This window comes from Leptinotarsa decemlineata, unplaced genomic scaffold (genome assembly GCF_025532065.1).
Source record: "Leptinotarsa decemlineata unplaced genomic scaffold, Ldec_3_MD MMD2_tig00000882_RagTag_RagTag, whole genome shotgun sequence".
NCBI lineage: Eukaryota > Metazoa > Arthropoda > Insecta > Coleoptera > Chrysomelidae > Leptinotarsa > Leptinotarsa decemlineata.
Window position 1 is genome coordinate 18126803 of NW_027412556.1, and position 12841 is coordinate 18139643.

Consider the following 12841-nt stretch of genomic DNA (forward strand, 5'->3'; position numbering starts at 1 on the left):
CTAAATATCAAAAAAATCATAACAACTTTGAGAACATACATGAAATCCCTTATAATTGATGAGTGAAAAACTGAAAATAATGCAGTGGAGAATTCAACAAACACTCCATACAAGAACTTTTTCCAGAAATTCAAATCGAACTAAAACACTGCCAAAATAACCCGAAAAGTTAACTAGTCATTAGTAATCCAACCAGCAAAATTATTTTGTAAATTCATGATGCTGCGACATTTTCACTTTGTTGGTATTTTATAATTACTTTCAAAATGCTAATCGATTATATTAGACGAGCCATGGACATAACACAGTTGTAAGCAATGACATTTTTTTATAAATTTGTCATAAAAACGTTTATGAACTGAAAAATTCTGAATTCAAAAGGGCTATTAGAAATGTACTTTTAGATCACTGTTTTTATGGTATTAATAAATTTTTAAATATATATATATATATATATATATATATATATATATATATATATATATATATATATATATATATATATATTAATCAGATGGTATCTTGAGGTTGCAGTCAAGGTCAATGATGAAAACTCTTTGCTATTTTGTCAAGCTTTTGGAAATCTTTATTTCCTTTTTCAGGACAACTGAAAAGATGATTGTAAAAATATATGTATAAAACGTTACAGATATAACTTACTCAACATGAGATTCATATAAAAAATTAGCAGCAAATCGAAACGAAAAATATTTTGAAAATTAATTTTGACATGAATCAATAAATGACAAGTATTTGTTGATAACATAAAAATAATAATTTGTTTTACATCAGTTACATACTGGATGAGTCAGCATTATTTCTTCTTCGATTATCATTATCGAATTTAAACAAATAAGTATAAATTTGACTGAGACCATTCAAGTCAGTTCTTTTATTCATGGATTTTAATTCTTGATTTATGTGTATCATTTCTAGAAAAGAACGTTTGTAGAAATTTTGTTCAATTTCTAAAATACCAGCATTAGTATAGTCCATTTGGTGGTCTAATGAATTTACATGTTCTGATAATGCACATGATAAAACATTTCTTCTGCAATCACTTTCGTGATTGACCTTGACTGTAACCTCAAGATACCAACTGATTAATTCATAGATTCAGTCATTAAATATCCTACTTTTATAGTATATTATATAATTAATAGAAGATATATAAAGCTTCAAATCCTTTTTGTAGAATTTAATATTGAAATATATATATATATATATATATATATATATATATATATATATATATATATATATATATATATATATATATATATATATATATATATATATATATATATATATATATACTCAACACTCAAAAAATGAAGGAAAACTGCTGACACGTGTTTCTGGCTATTGGCCTCATCAGCGCGGTGCAGCCAATTGAAACCACAAATGTGCCTGTTAGCTCCTGTTGGTGACACCGTACATATGTGAAGTTTTTATTTTTGGTAACCAGTTGTTGCCCATCTTTGCAATTGGCTGCACCGCGCTGATGAGGCCAATAGCCAGAAACACGTGTCCGCGGTCTTGTCTCCATTTTTTGAGTGTTCGGTCCACAAATTTTTCATTTTGATTTATATATAATTATATATAAATGAATTCAACCTTTTGTCTGAAAGTCAATTTGGTTTTCGAGAGGGAAAATCAACGGAAGATGCTATTTACAAATTTACAACATCAATTTATGATTCTCTAGATAAATCAGTGCCGACAATAAGTATCTTTCTTGACCTCTCGAAAGCCTTCGATACAGTTAGTCACCAAAAGTTACTGAATGAATTGAAATAATATGGGATTAGAGGAAATGTCTATGATATGTTAAAAGATTAACTGTCAGAACGAACGCAACAGGTGCGAACATGATGAGGTATGTGACAGTCCTAGAAAAATAACTTATGGTGTTCCGCAAGGATCTGGTCTGGGACCAGTAGTCTTTATTCTATACATAAATAGCAAAGATAGTTTGGAGGAAATCATCAGTTTTGCAGATGATACTGTTGTTACTTACAAAGCAAACACTTGGAATGAACTTCAAAGAAAATATTGACAATAATTTTTCTAACATTGCTGAATGGATATTCATCAGAATTGCCACATTTGAGAGACATTGATATTGGTCTAGATTCAAAAATTTCTAAAACCCAATCCATAAAATATCTGGGAATAATGATAGATCGGCATTCAGATGGGACCTTCAAATGAAGCATCTGTCGAATAAAATACGAGGAATACTTCCGAAATTCAAATACTTGAAAGCATTTTTAGATCCTAAACAACTTAAATCAGTTTATTTCGCATTGGCACAATCACAATTGACATATGGAATTTAGGGATGGGGTGGTGTGAGAGACTGTTTCGTAGACAAGATCAACGTATTACAGAAATGGATTTTGAAAATAATTTTTGAAAAAATATCAGCTATTCTTCTGAAAGTATGTATAAAGAAATACAAATAATGGATGCTTGTCAACTTTTCTGTCAAAAAATTCTTGTATTTTGAAAAATAGGAAAAATAATCATATAAGTATCATAAGCATACTCACAATACGAGAAGAAATGATGAATTATTTTTTCCTCGAAGTGGAAAAACAATTGGCGAAAGGAACGCAAATTATGTCGCGCCAAGATTATGGTCGTTGATACCAGAAGACCTTAATAATATTTCAAGCTTCCATTATTATAAAAGTAAGCTCAAGTTATGGATAATGGAAAATGAGCGTACCTTGTTTTATAATTTATTGAAATGAAGCAAATCCCAAAGTGACAATATACTGAATAAGACCCAAACACATGATTGTGACAATATACCGAATATGACAGAATATTTATACTTACCAACTATGATGCCAAACACACTATTGTGACAAAGTTTTTTTTAGTAGTTTGAATATCACCGACAAGCAGTCTAATGACTGCTTCAGTGATTTTGCACTTGTTTATTCATAAATCAATTTTATTATATACCTATTTTCATATACCTACCTTTTTATATGCTATATCTATATGTTGTATTACTGTGTATTTGTGAAATTTATTTTGTAAAAATTCGTAAATAAACCTTTTCATTATTATTATTATTATATTATTATAGTGTTGATGAACGCACTATTCGACGTTTGTTTGCGAAATTTCGTTCCGGAGATTTCAGTCTCGGAGATGAACTTCGAATTGGTCGACTCACAGTAATACAGGACGAGAATTTGAGTCTGGCGAAGACTGACTGACCCCTCACAAACGGTGCGTGGGATTGCGGAAGAACTGAGCATCAGCTCTCATGCTGTTTTTGATGGTTCAAAATGTATTGGAAAGGCCAATAAGTTCGAAAAGTGGAGGCACTCACTTTCCTTTTTTTCTATGAGTTTCTATGAGTTTCATTTTTTGTATTGAGATGAAGAAGTAGAAAGCCAAAAACCTACCTTTCTCAAAAAATATCTAAAAATACACTCCTTTCAATTTAGACTATTTTTTATATCACTTTTCATACCTCCTATATCAGTTTGAGGAACAAGAAGAATGTGAGAACGTCATAAATATGCAACTGGAAACCGTGCCGCATTGGGGTATCGGTAACCTATTGAAATTCAATACTGATAAAACATCATGCTTTTTCTGAAACAAAGTCGATCTCACTGGTACCTACCTGCGTCATTATTTCGAGTGTCGTATTTCTCAGATGAAGTATTGTTTCATATATGTGTTTCAGCACAATCCAAAGATTTGCACAAAAAACAATTCATCTTCGATCACGTATCTCGTTCTCTCCTACAGAGTGTTTGTATTGAATCACTCAATGCCAAAGTTAGAATGTTTTTCGTCAGAACATGTACAAAAGAACTATTAGTGGTAGTTAAATAGAAAAAACATATTTTTTTATATTACAGAATGGAGGTAGTCCATTCGAAACGAGTGGTAAAAATCTTTTATAAAGCGTTGAAAATTCAATTACAGATGTACAGAAATATTGTTATGGCTGGAAATTTCTGGCACAACTGAGTGCAAAGCTTCGTCAAGTACTTAAAAAACGAGTTCGTGAAATATTTTTTTGGGTTCATCGGTATCTCAAAATGGTGGTCGTAATATTATATTGTTTCAAAAGTTTCATCCGTTTTAATGAGTTTATTTCGAACTATAATATCTAAGTGAATACTTATTTCATGTGTTTGATATAACCGCCATTCAAACGGTGCACCTTCGCCAACGTTATATAAGCCGAGTCATTCCGTCAGCGTCAGAAAGGTTTGATTGGGATTTGATAAGTCAACAAAGACCGTTTTGGTCTGGTCCTGAATGGCGTAGGTTCTACCGATGAAAAATGTATCGAAGTGCTTGAAAAGATGGATGTCGGTTGGTGTGAGGTCTGAAGAGTATGGTGAAAGAGTCAGAAGTTTGACACTCAATTCTTTCAATTTTGGGACGATGATTTGTGATATGTAGTCTAATCAACAAGTTCAAAAACATGAAAAATAGAGATAAAGGTCCTAAAAATATAAGCGATAGCTCATTCGATTGGGAATCACCTCTAGAAAAATGTTTTGGAGGATTTTGGTGCAGGTGAAAAATTGCAATTGTTATTAACAAAATAAGATAAAAAAAAAATTATCACCATTTCTCAAAAAGTTATTCAATTGTTAACTAACAACTTTTTTCCCAATCTTCGTCATCTTTTCGTCATCTTCTCATCTGGAGAAGGTGGTAAAATGGTCATGATAGGTTCTAGCAATCCGTTATGCATTGTCCAACCCCACTTCTGGGGTTCCAAATCAAGCCCTAATCAAGTTTGAATTTGGTAATAAACACGATTAAAATGTTGATGAGCTGCTCCACTTGTTGGTGGGATATTTGATAACTGTACAGGTTTATTGAGCTTTGTTAGCTTGACATTTTGTGCATAACGAAGATGATCGATAGTATCTACAGACTTTGGAGTAGTATAAACAACTAATAAAGTTTGCAATCCACTCTCAAATAATCTTTGAACCGGGCAGTTTTCTTCTTCAAATGCTGCGGCAAGTTCATCCAAATTAGATAGTTTCTCGAATGTTCTTAAAAACGTTTTTTTTTCCTTTTTTAAAAAGCGCAGAAGTCGTATAACAGCCGCTTAAAGCGTGAAGGAACAAAATGTGTTTCTTAAAACATGAATATTTGTCGAAACTCTTAGAGGAGTATATTTCCGTTTTCACATTTGCTTTTCCAATTTTCTCAAAGGAAATTTCTTGTTCAAGAGATAGTGTACGCCCAATTAAAATCACAAGTAAATCAATATCTTCACCGACTATAATTGCTGTTCTTTGACGTTTGGATTCTTCAATAGCAGTCTCAATAATGAGAACATCCGCATCATCTCTGGCCTGTTTAGTACTGATGTATTTGTTAATAGAAAATGAAAATTATTAATAATTATTTATCAAGTAATAATTTATAAACCTTAAATGAGCTGATTTCGATCGGGACAACCAGTAGATTTCAAATAATATTTAATCTGCGCTCGCGCTGCCCTCTATCTCAAAAACGATTCAACGTATGGAAAACTGTTCAATACAAATGTTATAGAAAATTTAATTCTCTACAATATTTATAGAAAATACAATTAGCATAAAACCCATTGGAAACGAGATATTGGCAAAAAACGTGCAAAAAGTCGGTTTTTTGACTTTTGACCCCCAATTTTTGAAGTTGCGGCAGTCGGAATCATATGTGAATTTTGAGAATACTTTTATGATGCCAAAATACAAAGTTTATACAAATTTACAGCTGAGTATGTCAACTTTTCGAAATACAGGCCTAAATCAACCTAAAATGACTGGACAAATAGGTCAGTATAAACCACGATAGAGTAGAATGAGTATTTTTTGGGTTATGGAGATACAAAAACACATAACATTGAGACGGACAAAACTTTTGAAACAAGTTAATAATAATCTGTGTATAGATTTTTCAAAGAAACAAAATAAGAAAAAAATATCTACATAAGAAAATATTTTGATATAGAATTTTAATGTCTCATCTGGTCTGTCGATAGCCGGTCAGTTTGACGTGGGTGCTTTGTTCACTCACTCGAATTGACTGCCGTGTTGGTCGGTGATTCAAGCCCCAGTCGGAACGGTCGATTTTCACTTGCTGTCGTCCAACTCGTGTTAGGAATCACACGTTAAAAGGTAAGTCCTCGTTAATCCTTAGCTCGCGCAAGTTTCGACTTCTGAGAGTTGTCGTTCGTAGGGGTGTGACAGCTGGTTAACGGAAAAACAGATTTGGAAACAGATTTTTTATTATAAAAAAAAACGAAATAGAGATATGGAAATGTGATAATTGGAATGTTTTTCATAAATTCACTTTTTACAATCAATAAAACACAAATCAATTATCACTGGATCTATAACATCATTAAAACGATAACATAACTCTACTAATTTTGTTACTGAATTGTTACAATTATCATTTGGGAAATTTGCATTTTTTTTATTAGCAGGAAATAGTTGAAGGTTTGATTGGCATAAGTGGTCTGTTCCACTCATTCAATCGTCCGCCAGTTGAACGGTGGTTTACGCCTCATGACCACACGATCAACTTCCAATCCTTATCGTCCAACCCGAACTAGGAATGGCACGTTAAAAAGTAAGTACTTGTCAATCCATAGCTCGCACAAGTTTCGATTCATCTGGGTTGTCTTTCGCAAGGGACGGACAGCTGGTCTATGGAAAAACCTGGAGCGACTGAAGGCCGGGACACACCTATAATACACCCTTCAGATCCGACTCCCATCATGCAGTCGGACGAGTGTCTGAGAGGGAAATGGTACTTTAGTCCGAATAGAGTAGTTAACATCGTTCCGATACGTGACCAACCCCGCTCCCACCCCACTCCGATCCTGCATTCGATCAAGATCTGATAGTGCAGCCTATTTGTTCTCCAACTGCGGGACGGGTATCGCTTGGAGTTTGTATGATATTTGAGTTTTTTTTGTTTTCTTCAAATTAAATTTAAAACATGTCATTAAAACGGAGGAGCTCATTGAACAAGTAAGAAAATATCCAATTCTATATGACCAGACTGAAGAGCTGTACCGCTGTTCTCTATGAGATCTCTCCGATTGCCTTAATGACTAAATCGCAGTTGCTAAAATTCTTGAACAATTTGCTTAGAGGTCCTTCCTAGGTATTGTTTGAATCGATACTGGCGAGAGGGGCAAGTGTATCAAGCCGGAGCGGTAAATCGGAAAGAAGTCGGAAGCCTGAATGACAAGTGTGATTACCCACTGGCGATCCTGCACCGATCCGCTTTTGGGGCAAAATCAAACCGGAGTCGGATCGGAGAGGTGTATGAAGAAGTATGTCCCGGCCTTAAATCAGTCGTTGCCGTCCTCGCAGTCAAAGGGCGTACATCTGATGATGTCTGCGGCAGTAGCACACGAAACATTCGGTACTTCAGGTTCCACCACAAGAAGGAGAGGGCACCCCATTATCGCTGTTCCATAAATCTTTGCATCATGCATCATCGGTGTTTCTCACCAAAAAGCAGTGTGAAGTTGAAACACGAAATTTTTTTGATCCATTGTTTTGAAATAATAAAAGTAGTATTTCATCAGTTCGGACTTCCATTGTCTGATATACTTTAAATTGATTTGAAATCCCTGAAGGAATCTGTGAAAAATTAAAAAGAATAACCAAAAAATAACAATTTTATTAAACAAAAAACTGAAATTACAAAGAAATAACATACAAGCAACAACTAAAAAAATTAATATTTTTTTTTAAATAGAGGGCAACTGAAAATAAAAAAATTAGAAAATATTAGCAAAAAATGAAAATTAAAAAATTGAAAGGTAACAAACCAAGTTATATCACGACGTTTCGATTGTTAGTATACACAATCGTCTCCGGTGATAACTGGACTTGATCTTCCGAAATCTGACTATTTATAGGTCATTCGAGTACTTTCACCTATCCCCTCTTATCTCTCTCTGCTTCATTGGTTTCAGCGGAAGATGACCTTTTAGCGGGAGTTGGTCGTTTTCCGCTTGATTAGAGGTTTCCATATGTTACGTATCTCTACGCTAGCTTGGCTAAATGCGTTTTAGAACAACATATATGCATCTTCTTTGAATTTTCTTCTGAACCAGTGTTCCTCCTTGATTTCAGCTTGAGCCCACTTGATGTTATGTTGATGAGTCCAAACATGCTCTGCTATTTCGGATTTGCTGGTTTTTCCTCGCTGTGTGTGTTTCTTGTGCTCAGCAATGCGAAGTTTCAATGGCCTCTTAGTTTCACCGATGTATGATTTTCCGCACTCGCAGGGTATCCGGTAGATGCAATTCTTGTAATCGCAGTCCGCGTTTGGTGGCCTGGTTTTCGAGAGGCTGCTACGGATAGTGTTCCCAGATCTGAAGCAGTTCCTGATGTTATACTTAGACCCAATCCTTCGTATCCTTTCCGATACTCCTCTGATGTAGGGAAGTACAAGTACTGGTTGTGGCGGCTTCTCTTCCTTGTGGATCTCTTGCTGTCTTCTAGCTAAAGCCTGTTTTTCAGGCATTTCAAATCAATTTATATTATATTAGACAATGGAAGTCCAAACTGATGAAATACACCACGAAACATTGTCAACCACCTTCAAAAAAACAAAAGTAGTGTTACTCTTAGCAAAATAAATCACAAAATTATGAGTAGAATATCATGAAATTCCAACAGCTCTCTTTTGAAGGTTAGTGCTAACTGAAAAAGCAGTAAATACAATAACACTAGCGCCATCTATGTGTCAGTCCCAAAACATTCCAGCCCAGGTAGTATATTAGCTTCTTTACCCAATTGAAAAATGAAGTAACAAAATCGGTAATCAAAAAATGCTTTTTATAATATTTTTCCTCAAATACATTCCGTATCAGTCAGTTGAAATAATTCCAAATCATGGTATAATGGAAAAGAGTATTTTAAAATGATACAGGCGGAATTATTATAGACAGGAATTCTGCCTGGGAGAGTTATATTGGATTATGCCTGTTGACTGATGTTTTTATACCTGAAGCTTCAGCACGTTTCAATCATTTGCATAACAACCGTAAACTTTGTTACGCTCCTTGAATATTTTTTGGCATTGTGTATCCATTGGCATCCACTTTCGCTTTTTCCTCCTGAACTTGAATTTGCTCTATAGAATATGATGAAACGGAAGTCGAGTTTAGTTTTTTTTAACTACTATTGAGGGAATCGAACATTCTCGAATATTATTTTACTGGTGGCATGTGGAACGATATTTTGATCTTCAAATCTTCAGAAATGAATATATTTCAACAAATAACTGAACATTATTAAGTACAATTAATTCAATACATATTCATTCAAGTAACAGATTTTCACTGGATAGTTTACAAAGCCGCAAGCGTTTGCATATTCAGGAAGCTGCTTTATTGCGTTTTTGTGAATGTCCAGTGAAAATATCAAGTATTAGTTGAATGAGTTTCAGATTTTTATGAAGTTTCGGCCAATTTCATCACATTATTATTCACCTTATCGTTTAGTCTTCTCCCAAATTATTGCTGACCCTTTCTTGTTACAAAAAATGCTGAGAGATTTTTTATGTATAGTAATAAGCCGGAAACTTTCACTTATACAGGGTATCACAGAATTGAGTTACTAAGCGATATTCCCATCATTTGTAAAGCTAAAGAAATGAAACCGTTGGTATTGAAAGCCTTCACAATGTCCTTCTGAGATCATTTTTAGTATTGTTGTTACCATTCCAGTTCATAAGGAATCACACACAACTTTTTTCTTTAAATAGCGCCCCTAACGATAGTATGCTTCATTTTAAACTTTTTTAATGACAAAACAGAAGCACTGCAGAAAAGTCTTTAAGGCGGTCTAAGAGCGGTGCTTGTACGAAAGTAGCGATTCTTATTGGATTTCAATAGCTGGAGATTAACTGCATTTTAAAAAACGTTCTCAGGAAGTTTATTTCACAAAACGGCCGTATTTTAAATGAGGAGGTTTTTGAACACTGAAGTTCGAGGTGTACTGAGTTGAATCTCAAAACGATGAACAACCACAGTGAGTCGCGTATTTCAGATATGTACCGCTCTTGGTGGAATCAAATGTGCATAGTCACTTGAACACTTTCCGTGAAAGTATCTATAGAAGAGAGACAAATCCCTAACCTTTTTTCGATGTTCCAGACTATCAAGGGAGCAAGTGATGTTCGTGTCTCCAATTAGGCGAATGAATCTTGTTTGGATGGTATCCAGCAGCTTCAGGGTATGCTTAGAGGCGGAGCTCCATATATAATAATAATAATAATTACTGTCGGGGAAGAACAAAGTTGCTGCAACAAATATGCTTGCCGTTCCAATCTTTCTATACTCTTTTGGAGTAGTAAAGTGGACTCGGGAGGAGCTGTATCAACTCGACGTAAAGACCAGAAATATGATGCATTTCTATAGGAGTTTGCATCCCAAATCGTCCGTTCCACGGTTGTACTTCCCCCGACAACAGGGAGGCCGTGGACTTTAGAGTTTGGAGTGTCTCCATGACATAATGGTACTGGATACAGCCTGTAAAGTCGTCAGGAGTTCGGATCCCCTTCTCTGCATGGTCCGTGACCATGGGAGAGCAGGAATTGGAGCATTTCTTTTTAGGGCAGCTGCCCGAGCAGCTGATGAAATGCTGCTGGTATAGTTTTCGACTCTGAACGAAGAGACTACAACTCTGTCAATGAGTTGGTATCCGTTCAGTAAGAAGCTCAGATAAAAGCCGCAGAGATCACCTCACCTCTGCGGAAACACAAAGATAAGCCAATGCCCATATGTGGTCTTCTTCAATAACATTGAAGACCTTGGCTTATCAAAGCGCCTGACTTTCGCTTTCCTCTGGTCGAGTGGGCTGAGGGGTTCATCATGGCTTGCCAGGATGGTGTCTTCAACATCTCAGTCTACCGCAGTCACCTGAGGGGTATAGAGGTTTCTGACACAAGGTACAGGGCCTGCCGCGAGGCGCCCTAGACCCTAATGCACTTGCTATCAGCATGTACAGCATATGCGGTCTCGGCCCATATACATCGACATAACTCGGCCCTAACTGTGCCATATTACCATCTACGGCACTCTTACAGTACTGACGAGACATCGGTGTTGCCCTACGCTTCGGAGGATATTGAATCCTATGTGGAGAATGAGAAGTGCCGAATTCATTGGAACTATTCGTTTCCCACCCTCAGGCTCATACAAACTAATAAGCCTGATGTAGTCCTTCCCGACCACCAGAGCAAAACGACATTTGTCGTGGAGTTTTCAGCTCCTGGCGAGACTAATGTCGTCAGAAAAGAGGAGGAAAAACGGATAAAATATCGAGATTTTCTCTTCGAACTCTGCAGACCCTATCCAGATCACTCTGTCAAGATGGTTATAATGATCATTGGAGTCCTTGGTGGAATGATGTCCTCTCTACTCTTGAATCTTAAAATCATACCGGCTTGCCACACTAAGGCAGAAATCTCAGCTGCACCGATGCAGAAATCTGTCATTCTTGGCTCACTGCGCTTGCTCAGGGCACATGATTCGCGGACCCAATGATCACTTACACCACGGTGTGGAGAGTGGTCATTGGTTGATAATGCTGGCACGCCCTCACGAATGTATCGGGGCTTCGGGGGATAGGGCACACTACGGTGAAAAAAAATTAATAATAATAATTCTGAAAAAGTGGGTTGGTTGGGTAACAGGATCAATTTTTTCCTCAAAAAACAATTGTATTCTTGCCGACGTTTCGAATTTAATTGAATTCTTCTTCAGGGCTCGAAAAGTAGTTTTTTCGGGTTGATGATAATACTATTTCAAAAATCATCAGACACATTAGATAAGTATTTGATAATGAAATAAAAAAATAGATAATATAGATGAAATAGATGATAATAAAAAAATAGATAATAAAAAAAAAAAACATTGTTAAGAACAAATTTTCGAGACAACACCAACACAAAACGACATGAAACATTCGTTTGTATTTTTATATAATAGTATTATCATCAACACGAAAAAACTACTTTTCGAGCCCTGAAGAAGAATTCAATTAAATTCGAAACGTCGACAAAAATACAATTGTTTTCTTAAGAAAAAATTGATCCTGTTACCCAACTAACCCCCTTTTCCAGAAAAATTATTGGATCACTAAACTAGTCAACTGAATAATAATAATGTCTTTATTCCCAATGAAAAATAAAATATTACCCTTGAGAATGGTGTGAAAACCGAAACCTTGGTTGTATTAATATCAATACATTAAGTAAGTGGAAATTAGACAAAGTATTTTATTCCTATATCTAATCTACAAATAACGGCCAAATCGCTCGTCAACAGGATTGTGAGACACCTTGTATACTGGGGCAACATTTTGGGAGTGGGCAGGAAGTCTGATAACGATATTTCTTTTTGGCAGGAAGCTTCTCATAAACTTGCAATTCTAGTTCAGACTAGAAATCTGCAAACAACTCAGTGAATTTTGATGGTTTTCGAAACTGAAATTATACATTCATCACAATATTGCCTAAATAGATACAGTTGCACTTCTTAGCTTACCTAGAATCTTATAGATTCTATTCAGAAAAGGGCCAAAGGATACTTAAACATTACAAGCAAATTCGAAAACCTCCGACAATAAAGGAAATAAAATTCATCATGAATTGTCACTTCCATACGGATCTGAAAATGTTTCTCTAGTGCTTATGAATCTCAATAAACACAACTCAGACAGAGGGTAAACAATTTCGATGTTCATAATGAGGCAAGCTGTACTTTGTCAACCCACTCTAGTAAAACGTTATTCAATTTCCAAACTCAATCATTCCA

The 12841-nt window shown here is 35.4% G+C and overlaps 1 protein-coding gene across 4 annotated transcripts in view; it reads left to right on the plus strand.

The window, feature by feature from the left end:
- LOC111508246 (sodium- and chloride-dependent GABA transporter ine-like) overlaps positions 1-12841 on the plus strand; it is a 241231-nt gene that overhangs the window by 108249 nt on the left and 120141 nt on the right. The gene's annotated exons all lie outside the window — the stretch shown is intronic.